The sequence below is a fragment of the Mauremys reevesii genome, linkage group 4 (assembly GCF_016161935.1).
Source record: "Mauremys reevesii isolate NIE-2019 linkage group 4, ASM1616193v1, whole genome shotgun sequence".
Lineage (NCBI taxonomy): Eukaryota > Metazoa > Chordata > Testudines > Geoemydidae > Mauremys > Mauremys reevesii.
The window spans coordinates 129095862-129114561 of NC_052626.1; the positions used below are offsets into that span (position 1 = coordinate 129095862).

General features: G+C 48.4%; 1 protein-coding gene and 1 long non-coding RNA gene across 2 annotated transcripts in view; one reads left to right on the forward strand and one right to left on the reverse strand.

The window, feature by feature from the left end:
- Window positions 1–431: 431 nt before the first annotated feature.
- LOC120404473 lies at window positions 432–17247 on the reverse strand. Its single transcript, XR_005598012.1, has 2 exons — window positions 16677–17247; window positions 432–2092 (listed from the first exon to the last, which is right to left on the reverse strand). It is a non-coding gene; the product is annotated as an uncharacterized LOC120404473 (long non-coding RNA).
- The window catches only part of PACSIN1 (protein kinase C and casein kinase substrate in neurons 1), a 57507-nt gene continuing 52509 nt past the window's right edge, over window positions 13703–18700 (forward strand). Inside the window, exon 1 of the mRNA XM_039537095.1 lies at window positions 13703–13855. The gene's annotated coding sequence lies outside the window, so the exon portion shown is untranslated. The remainder of the gene's footprint in view (window positions 13856–18700) is intronic.

Here is an 18700-nt window from a genome sequence, read left to right on the forward strand (position 1 = left end):
ATGCTGACACTGTCCTGTATTCTTCATACATATGTTCTTTCCTTCCTTGAAACATAGACGGATGCCCTAATTTAAATTCAAATTAGAGGGGGCATTTGCAAAAATCTAAGAGAAATCAACAACCAATCAAACATTAAACAAAATATATGGGTCTTACATCATGGCCTCAACTGGCTGCTAGACTCTGGATTTTATGAGTTGCTAAGGGAAATGAATTCTCATCAACTTACAAAAAACTACTGAAACATTCCACAGTAAAAGCATTAAACAACATCACTAATGGAGTGATTACTGGAAACCAAATCACAATTGTACATTGGAGCCTTTGGACCTTTGCTATACAATATTGCAGCTTGTATACATTTATATATAAGAAGAGCAGGGAACCCGCCACTGAGAAAGCAGGGAAATTGATATACCCATGGGATAAATAGAGGCAGGAAGTCTTTATTATATTCTTTTTGGCATTGTTATTTCATAACACAGATAAATAAAATAAATCATTCTGCTCCCACCAGAGGGCAGAAGGTTCCTCATCCCAGTTTGCATTATCACTCAGAAATCTTAAAAAGCTTGCATCAAAGAACATATTTATTTAGCTATCCACAGGTCTGCATGAAAGGGGTTTTGTCTTTTATTATGGTAACAAACAATATAAGAACCACATACAAACACTTTGGTGATTGAATCTGTGTCTTGGAGTGAAAAACCAGAGGATTAATCTAATAAGCCATTCCCTCCCATTTGCAGAGAGTCATTCCTATGCATTATTGTCACTTATTAAAGTCTCTTCACAGCGTACAGTCTCTGGCCTTGATCCTGCAGCAAGCTGTTTGTGGGCTGCCTGCATGGAGCTCCTGGCAAGATCAGGGCCTGTGTGGTGAACAGCTAATAAACCAAAGTCCAAACCAATAATTTGTGGAAAAATAAATAAATACACAGCCCACCACTATTAAATTAATTTTGAGGTTTCACAGGTCCACTGGTTTCAAGATGGAGCCTTGCACAGTGGGGCTTGTAGTCTCCATAGGCTGTGTCACTGCGTGGAAGATGAGGACAGATGCAACCAGATTCTTTTTTGGCTACTTATGTCTGTCAGATTGTCTCTCATGTGCTCCTGGCCTGTTACTTCTCTGCGGTCCCTCACTTGGGAAAAATTGGGCGCCACCACTGAAATGGAATCATGAGCTGAACAGAAAAAAAATAAATAAATAAAGCCATCAAGCTGACCCTGCATTTCCTCAGCACATCAAAGCAGCTGCTGCCTCCCAAGGAGGCTGCCCTTTCCAGCTGGCTGAACATGCTGAGAGAGAGTTTGCTCTCTGCAACACAATAAAGGTCACGTAGTCTTTAATACAGAAAGGCTGGGGTGAATGTAGCTCATGTTCCCATGTGGAAGAGAATACAGCACATTATCTGAGACACGCAGCCCCAGGGAACTCATCCTTCTCTTTAGAGCCTCAAAATAATACCAGACACACCACTGCGCGAATCGCAGTTTTGGTGGTAGAAGGTGTACACAGCTGTCAGACAGGAGCAGTGTAAGAGCCAGTTGCAACCATAATATGGATTGATTGATTCCATCAGCAATCCCAAAGTGACTGTGTATATTATACCAGACCCATTTTCTCCCTAAAATCCTTTCCTAATACGTGGGTCAAGTATTTATTTAACTGCTAATATTGGGCCAAATTCACATTTCAGCAGTCATAGATCTTCCCTGCAGACTTTGAAATAGCAACAGAGTTGGCTTGGACTGCCAGTCCCGCTTAAATAATCAACCTTTGCGATAATAAAACAACAATACTTTTGTTTATATACAATCTACTGCTCCAAAACACTCAGGATTTTACAGTGGAAATACAGCCATTACAATTATGCATAATTAGTCCATGCCCAAAGTGTTTTCCAGCCAGACAAATTCAACACGGTCCCTGCCCTGAAGAGCTTCCAGTCCAAGGCACTTGTCTTGAATGGTGTTCGGCATGAGCAGATTCTTAGCCCAGTGGGGAGCCCCTGCTAAAGTCAATGGGGCTCCATAGAGATGCAGGGATCTGCACACATGGAGCACCTTCCAGGATAGTAGCTAATTCTAAAAATAAGGTAACACATGGGAGACGAAGGGAGAAAGGTTACACACACACACAATTTTTTGCACTCATAACAATGATATTGCTTTAAACCCACTATTACTTCTTTGGGTTCATTGCATTAAACCCCCACTTCCTACCTCTAATTGGAGTAGGGTGACCAGATAGCAACTGTGAAAAAACGGGACAGGAGGTGGGGGGTAATAGGCACCTATATAAGAAAAAGTCCCCCAAAATGGGACTGTCCCTTTAAAAATGGGACATCTGGTCACCCTAAATGGGAGCCCCCCCTCAGCCTCTCTTCCTGCATCCTCTCTTCAGCTCCCTTCCCTCTGCACACATGCAATAAGCTAATGGCTAACAATCTCTGCAGAAGTGCGGCCGGTGTCCCCCTTCTGAAAGCTTTCTGGAGCAATGGTTCTGTTCAGCCAATTGCACTAGAGGGCACTACAGTTATCGGAATGAAGGGCTGCTGCATTCACTGCAGTGCATAGGGAGGATTCTTCACAAGGTGTCCATTCCTTTCCCCACAATTTGCCCTGCTCTTGTTTCATCCAGCAAAAACAGTTGCTTTCAGTAGGCTCAGCCCAGCAGTTTCCCTCTGATTCCTCCTGTTTTTTGCATCTCTGCTATTTAACAGTCCCTCCAGGATGAGCAAGAGGAAGCAGGAGCATGTTGTTTACCAGTGAGGATCAGGATCAGCCTCTCCCTTTATGCATGCACCTCCCCACTTCAAGCACAAGCATGACAAATGAAAACTTGCATGTTTCTGGGACCACCTCCACTCTAGCCTCAGTAATTCAAGGACAGGAGCCCTTTTGTGGGTCCCTGCAGATCCCAAGGCTATCCTTAGATGCTGAATTTCTGCTTCATAGAATATCAGGGTTGGAAGGGATCTCAGAAGGTCATCTACTCCAACCCCCTGCTCAAAGCAGGACCAATCCCCAGACAGATTTTTGCCCCAGATCTCTAAATGGCCCCCTCAAGGATTAAACTCACAACCCTGGGCTTAGCAGGTCAATACTCAAATCACTGAGCTATCCCCCCCTTCCTTCCCCTCTTGGTGCATCTTCATGAGGGCTGAGGCCTATCTCTCAGCTAGATTGGCCAGGAGGACTAGCTCCCATTGGGTAGCTGGTTGCTCCTTGCGCTAGCAGAGATGCTACAGAGAATAGATGCTCATTTGCTTGTAATGAGTTTTTCCATGGGAACCAGGACCTCAGATTCCACTCTCAGCATTCACTGACATACACATTCAAGCCATGCTTAACTAAGTTACAGCACAACTTGGATCAGCCTTAGCATTTATCAATTATTAACTGCTATTGTCGTCATCATCTCTTCTGGACTGCCATCCAGCTCTGATGCATCTGGTCATTTACCCTGCAGCCTCATGATTTCTGCTCTGTACTTCCCCATGGGATGGCAGCTGGGTTCAATTCTGCATCCTAGTCACCTGCTCACCAGGGTGGAAGCAGTGCATGTTCCATCCTGTCACAGAGCAGGAGGGCCTGGTCTGGTTCAACAACATCCTCAGTAAGACACACTAAGCAGAGATTGCTGGAGCATTAAGGGCTGGATCCAAAGTCCACTGAAGTCAGGGAATCTTTCTGTTGACTTCAGGGGGGTTGGATCAGGCCATACATGGGCTTTTAATCTATCCGTAGTTGGAAGGATTGTATCTATGCCTCAGGGCCTCGAGTCCACAAGCATGGCTAATGGTATTTTTTTTAAATGACTTACATTTTTGTGTGCTTCACCAAAAGACAACACTGTGTCCGCCGCCCCCCGTGCTGGTATTGCAAGAGTAGTGTTAGCTAACTCCCAGCTGTGCTGGCGTCAGGCAACATAACAGTGTACAAAGGAAAGTCATATATAGAAGGCAGCTATTCCAGACACTGAGGTTTTGGAGAACTGTGGTTCGTTAATCCAATTAAATGTGTAATGAACTGTGCATACGACTGCCCTCTACAAGTTGGAGTCAGAACTGCTCAACTGTGTGCCATAGGACCAATACTGTTTACTAGTGGAGATTCTCCTTTAGCATAAGTGGCATCAGCCTGTGCTGTTTTGTTGTTTTTTGAGCAGAGGATCAGATTTGTGTCTCTGTGACGTTCTGAGTGGCCACGGTGCATATCCTAGCGATGAATGACATTCCCACTGTAGATAGCTGTGTGGCATACACAATAGGATTGATCATGTATACCTTATCCTTCATATTACTTTGCCATTGTGTCTGATTCCATCCTGTTCATTGAAACTGAGGGAGCCAGTATAGTTCTATACATTATACCCAGATCATGGGCCCAGTATACAAGGGTGCGGGTACAACCCAGTCCAACAGATTCAGTGTGCTAATTCTGGGTGGGAGGATGGCATGTAGTTACGGAAGAGCTGGGTTCTGTTCCCAGCTGTGTAACAGAACTCCTACGAAGCCTCAGAAAGCCACTACACCTCTCTGTACTCCAGTGGGGATAATAAACTGAGCACCATCACAAGGGGGCCGCTTACTCAATGTGTGCGGAGAGCTGAGCTTCCTCCAAATGTGGAAGTGTCCAGCCCTGGGATTTTGATTTGAGCCCATCACTATTATAATGATTAAGACTATTATTCTACATTTCTTTATGCATTTGTCAATACAAAAATGCAAATTCAAAATAAAGGAAACAATTTCTGCTGGATCTGGTGGTTTTGCCCATCTGTCTGCATTCTATTTGCCGGTCTGCCCAACACTCTGTTACAAGCACTCAGTGTAGACCTAACTCCGCTGGCATGGGAGCAGACTTAGGCCAGGGCTGAGCCCCTTCGAAAAGCCTTTGCTCAGCCTGATTTTCCAGATGGCCATCTTGGTTGTCAGGCCACAGTCCTGACTCTTTTGAGCAAATACTTGCCACCTTTCCCTCATTTTGTAGGAGTCTTTCTTTTCACAGCAGGATGGGCTAGTGGCTAGAGCCCTAGACTCGCAGTCTAGAATCCACAGTTCTACTCCCTGCTCTGCTACTAACCTGTTGGGCAAGTCACGTCCCTGCTTCATGACTCACCTTTTCCATCTGTTAAATGGGTTTTAATGATATTTACCTCCTTTGTAAAACGCTTTGAGCTCTACCAATTATCCTGCCAGGTCATGCTTACAAGTGAAAGAGGAACGAAGATTTAGCCCACATTATTCCTCACAGCCCTAGTGCCCAAAATGAAACAAATCAGAAATAGACCAATTCAGGGACAAAAGCTGTGCTGGATGCAGAAAAGGTGAAATGTTAAGTTCCCTCTCCACACAGTATCACAGGGTCAGCGCTCAAAGCAGAAAGAACCACCCACCCTGTTGGTCCTCCCCGCCCCCGCCCCCAGCAAAATGAAATGGGACTTTGTTTGATGGAGCTTTTAAATATTTTATAAAGAGAGTAAGAAAATACAGGCAGTCTCATGGGGCTTCTTCAAGGTCCTAGTGCCAACCACCTGTTTTTTAACAGATAGTTAATGTGATCATGGCTAGCTGACTGACATACATTTAGATAGATAGCATTTGCAATCCAGAGAGACTGAGGGACTAGATAAATTATGAGCCAAACCCTGCTGGCTTTTCTCACGTGGGCAGTCTATCTACAACAACAGATAGTGTTACAGCACAGAGGCTGCATCCGGCAAAATGGTGAGCCCTCTGATCCTGATCCAGCAAAGTGCTTAACATGAAGCACATGAATAGCCCCACTCTCAAGGCCCCTGCGGGACTGAAACCTAAAATTCTCACAGATGGAGGCCCTCAAGCTAGAACCTTCCTCCCTTACCTCTGTCAGGTGCTAAGTTTGCCTAATTTAGGCCTTGATCCTGCAATCACACGGTTCTCCGAATACACATGAAGCTGCATTGACTTCATGTGGGTAGGTCCTTAAGATCACACAGAATCCTATTTGAGTAAGAGGGGCTCCACATAGGCACAGGGTGTCTATTTGCATGGATAAAATGACAGGATTGGGGGGCTTAAATTGTAAATCCTTCTAAGCAGGGGCTGGGTTTATTTTAATCTCTATAGACAGCCATGCATAGTTATGGCACTACAATGAGGAGCTACCACCATTAATAAACAATATATTAAATACTATAAAAATCAATAGCTGTATTCACACACTGGGAATTTGAACCTGTTGCTCCAGGGAGGTGCTGGCCCTTCAAACCCAGTACAAATCTAACCGCTGGAAGTGAGAAGAGTGGGGTTGTTTCATGTCCCCAAGCGCAACAGATTCAGTGAAGAGAAGACACAGATTTCAGTGCTATGATGAAAACGGAATCCAGTGTAGACTCTGCGGGGGATTTTTAGATTAAAATGGTTTGTCAAAATCCTCAAACAGACTCTTTTAATCAGGTCAGTGCAAAATGATGTGCTTCAAAGGGTTTATTGTTTGGAGCCTCATTTCTATGCAGTTTTCTGGGCGGGAGATATCTCTGGATCCCCTTCTGTCAGCTCAGAGTCTGCAGCACTCCCCAGAGCCAGCCATTCAAACAGCTCAAGATGGGACAATGGCCATTGTAGCTGTGCAGGATACGTCCACATTTATGCCTGCAGTCCTGCCTGCCTTGGCTGCAGTAGCACACACGACACAGTCACATAAACCCTCCTCGTGTTCTGTGGGAAGGACACCCCGTCTTTCACACTCTGTCTCGGCGGGTGTTTACAACCCAGACACTTTTCTCACTGTGGGGGCAGATTTCCTTGGCATCCTCATAGGCTCACAGTCCTTGTGGCAGAGCAGTACTGTGATCCATGCCCACCCACCCACAGGCCCCCTGCAGACAAAAAGAAGGCATCTGGTACTGTAGGAAATGTGGATCAAATTCTAAAGGCCAATTAATACTGAGGAGGCGATGGATGCTGCCCACAAAACCCTTTACAGGCCAGCCTGACTTACAAAGCCAAGCAACACAGGGTGAGATTTTCCAAAGCTCTCGGTGCTGGCCTAACTCCTCCACTCCTTTTGCAGTCAAGCATGAACTCTCCTATTGATGCCAGTGGGAACTGAGTTAGGCTAGTGCGAGACACTTGAAACCCCGCCACCACCTGGCCCTGGATATCCAGAGGTGAGACAGAGAGCCCAATATCATCACCAGTTCAGCACTGCCTATGTGAGGGTCTCAAAGCACTTTACTAGTGTTAATAAGCTCAGCCTCACAACCTCCATGAGAGATGGGAAAGTACTGTCCCTATTTCACAGATAAGAGAAGCTGAGGCAGAAAGAAGGGAAGTGACTTGACCCAGTGTCACCCAAGACGTCTGTGGCAGAGCTGGGCATAGAACTTCAGATTCATAGACTGGACTGCAGACGCCACCGACAGTCTCAACTCAGAGCCGACCCTGCATTCTCTTCATTTATCTCCTCTCCCTCCTGCTCTTTCCCTGTATTTGCATCCTCAGCAAAACATAATTAGGGTGTATGTAGATGTGCTCAGGTATTTTTTTATTGGGCATGATTGAATCTTCTTTTTCCTCCTGCATTTTAATACAGCTAAATGCAAAGTTAAATGTCAAGGAACAAGGAATGCGGTCACACTTTACAGAACGGGTGACTACTGGATCTTGGAAAGCAGTGCCTCTGGAAAGGATGTAGGGGTCACAGTGGCCAAGCAATTGAACATGCACTCCCAGTGCAACGCTGGGGCAGAAAGAGCTAATATGAACTTTGAGTGTATAAACAGGGGAGTAAGCGAGTCGGAGAAGAGCGATGATTTTACCTCTCTATACAGCATTGGTGAGACCGATACTGGATACTGTGTCCAGTCCTGGTGCCCATATTTCTTAAAGCATGTTGAACAGTTGGAGAGGGTGTAGAACAAAAGCCGGAAAAACGACGTAAAGGCTGGAGAAAATGCCTGACAGCGTGTGATTTAAACAGCTCGGTCTGTTTAGCTTGTCAAAAAGAAGATTGAGAGGTGACTTGATTACAGTGTATAAGTACCTTCCTGCGGAGAAAATAGTAGGCACTAAAGGGCCCTCTAATCTAGCCGAGGAAGGCAGAACAAGAACCGAAGGCTGGAAGCTGAAGCCAGACACATTCAGACTGGGAATAAAGCATGCATTTTTAACAGTGTGGGCGATGAACCACGGGACCAAACAACCGAGGGAAGGGGTGGATTCTCCATCTCTTGATGCCTTTGTATCAGGACTGGAGGCCTTTCTGGAAGAGCCTCTGTAGCCAAGCACAAGTTACTGGTCTCAATACAGGGGTAAATGGGTGGAATTCAGTGGCCTGCACTGTGCAGGAGGTCAGACTAGAATAGATGATCTAACTGTTCCCTCTGGCCTTAAACGCTCTGAATCCTCCTCTTCTGCTAAACATCCCCTCTCCTTTCCCAGTTCTGCTGGTGAATGAGTGTCCCTCTGACTCCCTGCCAAGCAAAGGGAGAGTGCTCCGGGCTGGAAACAACCAATTGAAACACCATTCACTCCAAGACTCCTTCCTCAGCCGACTCTCTACTCCTGCCTTTCTGCTCCTCCTCCTTCATCAGAGGAAGGCCTGCAGGCCACCACAGTGGGGAGAGCTGCTGCGGTGGGTGAGTCAATAACACTGCTGCGAATTCTCAGGTTGCACTTGCACTGCAGTCCTGCTCAGGAGCAGATTTACATGGCATGAGACCCCCAACGACAGGGGGCCCCCCCAAAATGCAGGACAAATATCTGACAACCTGCCCACGAGTCCCAGCCAGCAGCACAGCAGGGCTCAGGCAGGTAGGCTGCCTGCATGCTGTGGCCTGTGGCCCCACGCCGCTCCTGGAAGCGGCCGGCTGCTGGCACATCTCTGCGCATCCCTGGACGGGAGGGGGTGTCTCCACGTGCTGCCCCCGCCCCAAGCACCGACTCCGCAGCTCCCATTGGCTGGGAATTGTGGCCAATGGGAGCTGTGGGGGTGGTGCCTGCAGACAGTGGTGCACAGAGACCCCCTGGTCCTCCCGCCTAGGAGCCGCTGCCAGAGGGGTATGTGTGCTGGTCGCTTTGGGAGCCATGCTGCTCCCCCAACCCCCTCCCGCACCCCAAACCCCTGCCCCAGCCCAGAGCCTACACCCCACACCCTAACTTCCTCCCAGACCCCTCACCCCCTCCCACAGGGGAGATAAGAAAGAATGTTTTTCTTGGCTGGGTCCCAAGCGGGGGGCCCCACAAAAAATGAAGCTGCACCCAGGGCCCCACTATCTATAAATCCACCACTGGTCCTGCTGCATCCTGGGGACTTTCCCCTGCCATTCACAGGTGAGACAGCCGATCCTCCCAGACTCCTGGGGGAAAGAGGGCAGCGGGTGAGAAGGGGAAGGAACTGGGACTGACTAACAGCGAGGTTGACCGGTACAGTTCCCTGGCTATGGTTTAATATGCGATCCCCTTACAGTGCTGAGAGTTTCTGCCCTGAGAGTTGCTTATTTTGGCTCATGCTTGTGCCACAAGACAGACAGAACCTTGTTGCTTTCAGCGTAGACAGAGATTGATCAAACTCCAAGGCTCAGCATGAGGTAGGTGAGAAAAAACATAAGCATGCATTACACACTGCGACTGCAGCAGGATGGGCGTCTGCTGTCAGGCATGCAGGTTATAAATGCGTGCAATGGGAAGGCCTTCCCCTGCAGTGTAGCCATGCCTCCCCTATCAGCAATTTGGGGCCATTTCATGCACTAAGCAAGGCTGGGCCCTCTCGGTGCTCAGAGGGGAGACCTAGAAGGAGAACACAGGTGCTGCAGGAAGCTGCACTGCCAATTCAGTTATGTCATTCAGGTCAGAACCTGTTCCTGCCCCTGCCCCAGTGTAGCATTAAGGGGGACCAGTGTTTCTAGAACCGCAGCCTTGAAGACGAGATGCAAAACTAGGGCCCTGACTGCTCTGCCCCTGCCAATGGTCCGCACCGGGCGTAACACGTGTCTGGCTGCAAGCAGCACCGAATGCAGGAAATGTTCTACTTCAAGCAGGACAGGAGGCCAAAGCGGAACAGGCCTGTGAAACCAGGGACTGCAGAGTTGCCAACACTGTATTTCAAAAATAAGGGACTGTTTTCTTAGCACCCCCACCCCACCCCTCCTCCTGATTTAATTATTATTATCATCATCATCATCATCATCATCATTTTGGAATCTCCTGGAGGGACAGAGTCACCAGCACTGAGGTGCTCAAATGGGCCAATATACCCAGCATGCAAACACTCCTCAAACAGAGAAGCCTCCGCTGGCTTGGGCACGTGTGCTGAATGAACGATGGGCGCATCCCAAAGGATATTCTCTATGGTGATATGGCATCTGGGAAAAGACCCAAACATTGCATTTCAAGGAGGTGTGCAAGCGAGACCTCAGAGAAATGGACATGGATGTAGACAAATGGGAAGATCACACTCAAGACTGCAGCCTTTGGAAACAAGAGCTAAACAAAGGTCTCTGGAGTTACGAGAGGAAGCCGTGCAGCTTCTCAGAGGAGAAGGCAGAGGCAAAAGGCAGAGCCCAAAGGGTCGAAACATCACCTTTAAATCCCTGCAGCAGAGATTGTCTCTCTCAAGTGGGTCTCTTCAGCCACGTTCGCAGATGTCATAAAACCAACTGAGTAAATTCTTTACCACTCAGGGGCGCATACCTATGGTCTCTTGAGACTGAAGGATGTCTACTAGTGCATCATTTATAATAATGCTAAGCAGTACTCACCTACATTCGCCAGGGGTATTTCTGCTGCTTTCTGCAACTCCCGTTCTTGTTGTACAGAGATGAAAAAACAAGGGACTTCCCTTGTAATAAGGGCCTATTAGCAACCCAAGGCGAGAGCTCATCACATAGCAAACTTCATCGCCCCTTCGTCTGCTGGTTACACTACAGAACTTCATGGGTGTTGTTTTATACTGGCCATGCATGGGATTTGGGGGGGTTTTGAGTACAGACGCTGGGTCAGCTTCTGCTCTTGGCTATTGCGGTGTATTGAAAACTATGTCCAAATTACAAGCTGTCACTTTATGCTTCAGGGTTTTTCCTGCTCCTGCTTCCTGGCTAGGGGGCTCTGTGAGGAAGTGTGCAATCAAGGCCAAACAGCAGTCTGTTTGCAGGCAGACAGCTTTGAATAAGGTGGGATGAGTTGTTCCTCTCTGGCTTTCTCTCTAGGTTTTATCCTTCCAAATGGTAAGAAATAAAGTTGCATTATGTTGCAAACTTCCAGCAAGAGTATTTATATTTTTCTCTAACTTATCTGTTTGTGTGATGTGAACATAGCAGTTACCTCGGCATAAAACCGTAGCAATGCCACTGACTTCACTGGATTTATATTGGGGAGAGAACAGAGTTCTCCCTACAGACTTTAAGAGGTTCTGCTAACCATTTTGTAGGCTTTACTTTCTATTCTCCAAACGCAGCTACACCCATCTTCCTCTTAAGTATTCAGAGTAATGCAGGCCAACAGGTCTCTCCCGTACTAGGGAGAATTATAATCAAAACTACCACTAGAGGGCATTAAAATACTATTGTCCAGATCAGGGGTCAGCAACCTTTCAGAAGTGGTGTGCTGAGTCTTCATTTATTCACTCTAATTTAAGGTTTTGTGTGCCAGTAATACATTTTAACGTTTTTAGAAGGTCTCTTTCTATAAGTCTATATTATATAACTAAACTATCATTGTATGTAAAGTAAATAAGGTTTTTAAAATGTTTAAGAATCTTCATTTAAAATTAAATTAAAATGCAGAGTCCCCCAGACTGGTGGCCAGGACCCGGGCAGTGTGAGTGCCACTGAAAATCCGCTCGAGTGCCACCTTCGGCACGCGTGCCATAGGTTGCCTACCCCTGGTCCAGATTCTCCTCTCACAGTGGGTTTACACCTGTGGAGCCGTTGCTTGCAATCAACACCAGCAGAATGATTTCCTCATGTTTAGTGTAGTTGTAGCCATGCCAATCCCAGGATATTAGAGAGACAAGGTGGGTGAGGTAATATCTTTTATTGGACCAACTTCTGTTGGTGAGAGAGAGAAGCCTTCGAGCACACAGAGCTCTGAAGAAGAAGAGCTCCGTGTGGCTCAAAAGCTCGTCTCTCTCTCTCTCACCAACAGAAGTTGGTCCAATAAAAGATATTACCTCACCCACCTTGTCTTCCTGATATTTAGTCATCTACAGGAAATATCCATTTGCATATTCAGTCACCCAGTTTGCGCACATATCATGGGTGGCTGAAGCCTGGCTGTTCACTGCCCTGCATCGAGCACAGTTATTTATACATATGCAAAGACAGAGTAAAACGCTGCTCTGGCACTTTGGTAGCTTTTCACACCCTCTTTGAACAGGTGTAGGGGGCTCCACAAGACGCAAGGCCACAGAGCCAGGCCCTGCACACGCAGGTGTAGGCGTGTATGCATTTTTGCACTTGGACCTTGGAGCTATGCATGTAAATACCTGGCCCCCAGAATGTAACACTGCACCTAGTTGCATAGTAGTTGATTTCACAGGGTGAACAGCAAGATTGATTTCCCTTCCTGGTCAATACTGAGCTCACCTAAGTCATTATTTACTGCTCAGGCAAATAAATATTGCAGTTCCCCTCACCCGAAGACAAAAGGACCCATTGTGCACTCTGTCGGCTAGCACAACCCTATTGATTTCCCTGGGCTGTATCGGAGTAAGAGCAGAATTTGGCCTAGCCTCTGCTTATTGTCCATTACATTTGACTCATGGTCCAGAATTCCTGACCCAAACAACTGACAATGATGCAAGGGAGATAACACCAGGTCCAGGTGTGACAGAGCGAGGTCTGACCCCAGGGGATGAAGGGAGGATGAGAGCTGCTCTCTGGCTCTGTATCCACCACCCCTACAAGGCAGAATAGCACTAGGAGGGAACAGGGTCTATTTACACTGTATATATTACAGTAGCCCCAGGAACAGAGAAGTCTATCTAAGCAAGGGAGAGAACTGTGCATGGCTTGGAAAGCAGGATAGTGAGGATAAGAGGGCCAGCCTTAAGGATGAGAAATGACAGCAAATGTTTGGGGTCCCAAGTTTTAGACCCAAGCTGGGCCCCCCAGCAGAATGAGTGGAACTAGAAGGAGTGGCCACATCCCACCCATTCTCCCTCTGCCTGCACAGAGGGGACTGGAGGGAGGCTAGTGAAAGCTGGTCTGGGAGCTGAGACTCTGACCATGAGGGGGAGGGAGCGAAAGGTGTGGGAGAGGGAGCAGGGGGAAAGGGAGCAGGGTGGGGTGATGGGGAATAAGGAAATGGGAGGGGAAAGGAGAGACAGTGATGGGGAAGGAGAGGGAAAGAGTGTGAGAGAGAAAATGAGGGGAGGGCAATGGGAAAAGAAGGAAAGTAAAAGTACGTGAGGACGACCAGAGCGAGGGAAAAGGAAAAGGGAGCAGCAGGAAGGAGAGAGAGAGATAGTGAAAGGGAACTGTATGTGAGAGGGAGAAAAGGAGGGAGGGGGGACCGTCCCTCCCAGGAAAGGCAGAGCGCGGCTCTAAGCACATTCACTGCCATTTCTGCAGTACTGTTTTCACCTTGTGCTGCCGGGCGAGTCATCATGCAGGGCCCAGGCGGGGATTGGCTGGCTAAAAATGCCTCTCTAATCTCCGTGCTGATCTTTACCCCCCTCCTCCCCATCTGCTGTGACCTTCCTGCCAATGTGCAGAGCGAGAGAAGGACCCAGTAGGCGTCCCTGGCAGCTGGATCCTATACAGTAGGGGAGGCAGCCAGCCTGCAGGGGCTTCTGCCTGACAGGTGCTGGGACCTCGCCTTTCCACCAGCCTCCCATGGTCTCCGCTGTCACTCCTCAAAGGTACGTCATGGGCTGCGCTCTGATCCCTTGTGGGCAGCGGGACCATGGTTTGGGGCTGGCATGTCGGGCTTTTTAACTGGTGACTACACCGGCATGCCACGCTAACCTTGGCTGGGATGAGGGGCCAGGACTGGCGGGGGGGCGTGTGGCTCGCACATTCCTCCAGTCGACCTGCTCTGTGACTCATCCTAGAAAACGCCTGGGAAGGGAGAGAGGAGGCTAAGGGAGGCCTGTAACTTTCCACTGGGATGGGCTAGTGTCAAGTGGCTGCGGAGAGCCGTTAAACAGGGTGAGGTCCTGCTCCTAATTAAGGGGCAGCTGGCATTTCATTCCTGTCCACACAGATGAGTGCAGGAGTAAGACCCACCGGGGCAGCTCCACTTGTGTTTCCACTACACACACCTGTGCAGCAGGGAATTTCCTGCTCTGTTGTCTGAAATTGCTTGGGGCTGCTCAGCTCAGAGGCCATTTACCTTACCCCCTTTGTGGCCTCCCAGAGTCTTTGCTGGCCTCAAAATGATCTAAGGCCCCAAGGCTCAGATATATGTGGAGCATTGTAACACTTCAATAAAGGGGCCAAAGACAGAAAATGACAATGAGGGATGTGTTGTCATAGCGGCTACATCTATAAGACACTTACAGGACTCCAGTAGGAGCTGTGTGCACTCAGCATCTGGCAGCATCAGGCCTATAATGATTGTAGAAGGAGTAGAGAGCTTATAACGTATGTAGTATGTAATATCTACCATGGACAGTATTCTATAGTGCAGGGGTAGGCAACCTATGGCACACGTGCCGAAGGCGGCACGCGAGCTGATTTTCAGTGGCACTCACACTGCCCGGGTCCTGGCCACTGGTCCAGGGGGCTCTGCATTTTAATTTAATTTTAAATGAAGCTTCTTAAACATTTTTAAAACCTTCTTTACTTTACATACAACAATAGTTTGGTTATATATTATAGACTTATAGAAAGAGACCTTGTAAAAACGTTAAAATGTATTACTGGCACACGAAACCTTAAATTAGAGTGAATAAATGAAGACTCGGCACAGCACTTCTGAAAGGTTGCCAACCCCTGATATAGTGTGTACTAAGAACACTGGGCTGTATATTATGCACCAAGAATCACACATTGAGCCTGTAAGATGTTACCTAAAGTCAAATCCTGGAAGATGCTGGTTAGAAAACCCCACACACCAACCTCGGGGACTCAAGGATGGGATGGGAGTGTCCCTATTACGGCTTCCCCTGCAGAGACCCCTCTGCACACCCCCACCATGACAAGAGCAGAAGGGCAGGACCTTGGGATCACAGGGAAGGATCTGCATATTTATGCGACTATGCCCCGGATCCATCAACAGCCCATGGAAGCAGATTATTCCAGGGGAAAGGAGCTGTTGCTGGCTGAGATACAAGCACCCCCAAATGTTGATCTTGCAGCAGACACATGCACTTGTTATGGGGCCATTTTCCATAGGACCAGAATTTGGTCCATAGAGCTACACAGGTGGCAGCCAAACCCCCACCTTTTTGGATGGCTGTGATTATGGCTTTCTCTCTCCCTTCTCCTGGGTGCCATCTCAGAGGTGAAAACCTGGCCCCGTTTTGAGATCAGCTGTTCTGAAGTTAGGAAGTAGGCACCCGTGAGCATTCCAGCATCTGGCGCTCTCAGGTTGCTGCCTCTTCACATTCCCAGCCATTTCTGATGGGGTCACACAGAACATAGGAAACAGACTAGAAACAAAAATGTGAAACTGACCAGGCCGGGGTTCCTGTCCAGCTGAGTAAAGCACACAGGAAACAAACAGAACCAATGGTGATGAGTATCTAGATTTTTAAAGTTCCTTCAGTTTGCGTTAGGCCTTGCTGGCATCTAGTCTGCACTTGATTTGCGTGCCTGCTTCATGCCAGATCAGTTCAAGCTACATGACTTTGCCACTTACACCCTGGTGTTAATTATACAGCCAGGGCTTAGTCCTCAATCGCACCAACTTTCTGCCTCCCAGGATTCTAGGGCTGCCCAGAGGCTAAACCAGCCCCTAATATACATTAGTGTAGCCCCAGGGCTGCACTAAATTCTGCTCAACATTGCCGCAATCCAGCCCTGCTTGCATCCGTTTGATGCTCTGTCCCTTCCCTGGCCTGCCCCCTAGGTGGACTGGAGGAAGTGGACTGCATGAAGCTGGAGCCACACAGAGGGGATTCAACCTGAACGGAGGCTCTGGCACTAGGTGTAAGAGACCATTGAATTGGGCCCCTGATTTCTGAACCAGACAGAAAGTCCCATATTAAGGCTTTTGGGAGCCTAAAATTAGCCCTTCCCAAAATCTGGATTCAGACTGGTATTCTAAATGTAGAATTTAGGCACCTTTCTCTGTAGCCTGAGTTTGAGGCCTGGACCCAGTGGGTTGAACTGTGCTCTCTCTTTCACTAGTGCAAACCAACAGTAACTCCACTGGAGTCACTGGGGTTACACTGGAGGAAGAATAGGCATGAGATGGGAATCAGGCTCAGTGCCTCTGATCAGCTACGGATGGTGCAGCAGTGCTTATTTTGTGCCAGGGTTTGGCAGGTCAGAGCCCCGGCACCTTTGGGCTTGCTGCATGTGTTATGAATTGCTTGAGCCTGGCACCTCTTTCATCACAGCTTAAGCACTGCGGTTAAGTGAGCAGAATTGAAAGATCCAGGGCAGAACAGTTCGCTGAGGCAAACAACTGGAAGACATTAAACAACCCAATAGACTAGGAAATTCCCCAGCTATGCCGGCAGTGGAGGGAGATGACACAAAAGAGATCAGCAGAAAATCCCCATCACTCCTTACCCTAGGCAGCTGTAGCAGGTATGATCATCCCAGGTCAGGCTGTCTTTGGCTGGCTGGTCTCCCTAGGCTGGCTTTGGTATTCGATCTCCTTTTCCAGTGTCAGAAAACCCCATCCCCTGACAATTGTTGTCTAGAGACTCTATGGCCTAGACATGTCAGCTGAATGCAGGTGCAGGCTCTGGCTGTAATCTGAACTGGCTTCTCCAGTGACACATTAGGCTCCGTCTTCAGGCTGCAGCCTGTATCAGAGACTCCAGGGTGCATTATTGCCTGCTGCTTAGTATCCATGGGCTCTCACTGGGCCTGTATCACATATCCCAGCTCGGTGCTGCTGACTCATGCTTAACATACACAGGCTGCAAGTGCAGGTAGTATTAGCAGCTGTCCTCTGTGGCAGGTGTAACCAAGGGGAGCCATTATCACTCTCCTTTCACACCAATACCGCTGCAGCATTTGATCTGGGATATTTGTGTGGAGCAGGAGCTGGTAGGGGAGTCATCAGGGTCTCTCCGTGCACACACAGCAGGTGCATGGAGTGAGGAGAGCTCTCTGTGCCACTGCACTGGGAGCTCTGCTTCCTCGCTGGCCAATGGCAGTGCTGCTTGGCCTTTACGTTCTCCAGTCACTGGCCACACACGGTGCTACCCATTCACTTTCTCTGCCCTGTCTGTAAGAGGCTGGGCAGTGATTGCCTGCAATACCCTCCCCAGGTAACATGCCTATTGGGAAAGGGCTAAGCAGGTTCTACTGACTCACTGTTGCAGGTAGTTACCTCCTTAGATACAAGGGAGGTGGGTGTGGCTCTCTGAGGAGAGAACAGGATCTAGGGTGCGGGCTGAGCCATCCAAATGGAGGAGCTCTGGGAGCAGGTAGGCCTGGGGAGAAGGTCTGAGCTGATCTTGATATTCTATTACTGTTACATCCTTCACGAATAAAGCCAAAGCCCAGGCAGGGGGTGAGTTTGTAGTTGACGTGGTGCGTGGGCTGTGTTTATAGAGCAGGTCGGGAAAGGCACCTGCACGCACTCTTCTTAATGGTACAGACTCCTTTCGCTACTTTGCTTCACAAATGCAGGTCACTTCCACCTATTCATGGCACTTGCTCTGTTATTGATGCTATCACTGCGGCTATAGAAATGTGATAGCTCTCAAATAGAGAGATGCTAGTGGAGTCTGAGGACACTACCTGGACTGGCCTTTGTGGTTAAGACTTTACCAAGTCATCCTGGTTAAAATTCACCGCCTCTCTACCTCTGGTACTGACCTGGCCCCCATTGTTGGAGTATCTGAGCACCTTCCAGCCTCTAGGATAATTATGATCCTTACTCCTGCAAGCAGAGCAGGGCTATTGTCTGCATAGTACAGATGGGGAACTGAGGCACAGAGACTGAATGACTTGCCCAAGGTCACACAGGGGGCCTATAAACTGGGTCTTCCCAAACCTAAGCAATTACCCGAACACCCCCCCCCCACACACACACACACACTTGCACGCAGACCCCAAGCAAATGGGCTTTGTACAGGGAAATTCGATGGAGCTGGGCAGAGACAGGCAGGATTCAGTGCAGCCATAGACAGTTGTCTGAAATAGTAGCCACGGCCCATTTACATTGCCTTCATCTGAGTTTCCAGGCACTGGATCCATCTTGAGTGTAGCTTGAGTGAACACTGGGACAGCCGATTCAGGCCCCACCTCCCTGCTGCCCAAGGAGATGGCTTGCTCAGGCAGTGCCATGGCTGGGAACTCGAAAAGGGAGCAAGAAGAGGCCTCTGAGGAAGATTAAAGCAACAAGATCATCAGCTCAGCCATATCAGCTGCCTGGTGAAATGGTGCTGACCACCCTGCTGGGCTGGGACCTTCCTGTCCCTTATCTGAGCTGTCTCCTCCAGTTGACAAGTGCCTGTCACAACCGGTCAGGCCAGCCGACCTGATCTTTTTCAACCCCGTTTGCTTTGGCCTTGTTTCCTGGAGGACTGGTGATTAATAGGTAGCTAGTGCTGATAAAGCTGCCCCGGGAGGCAGGA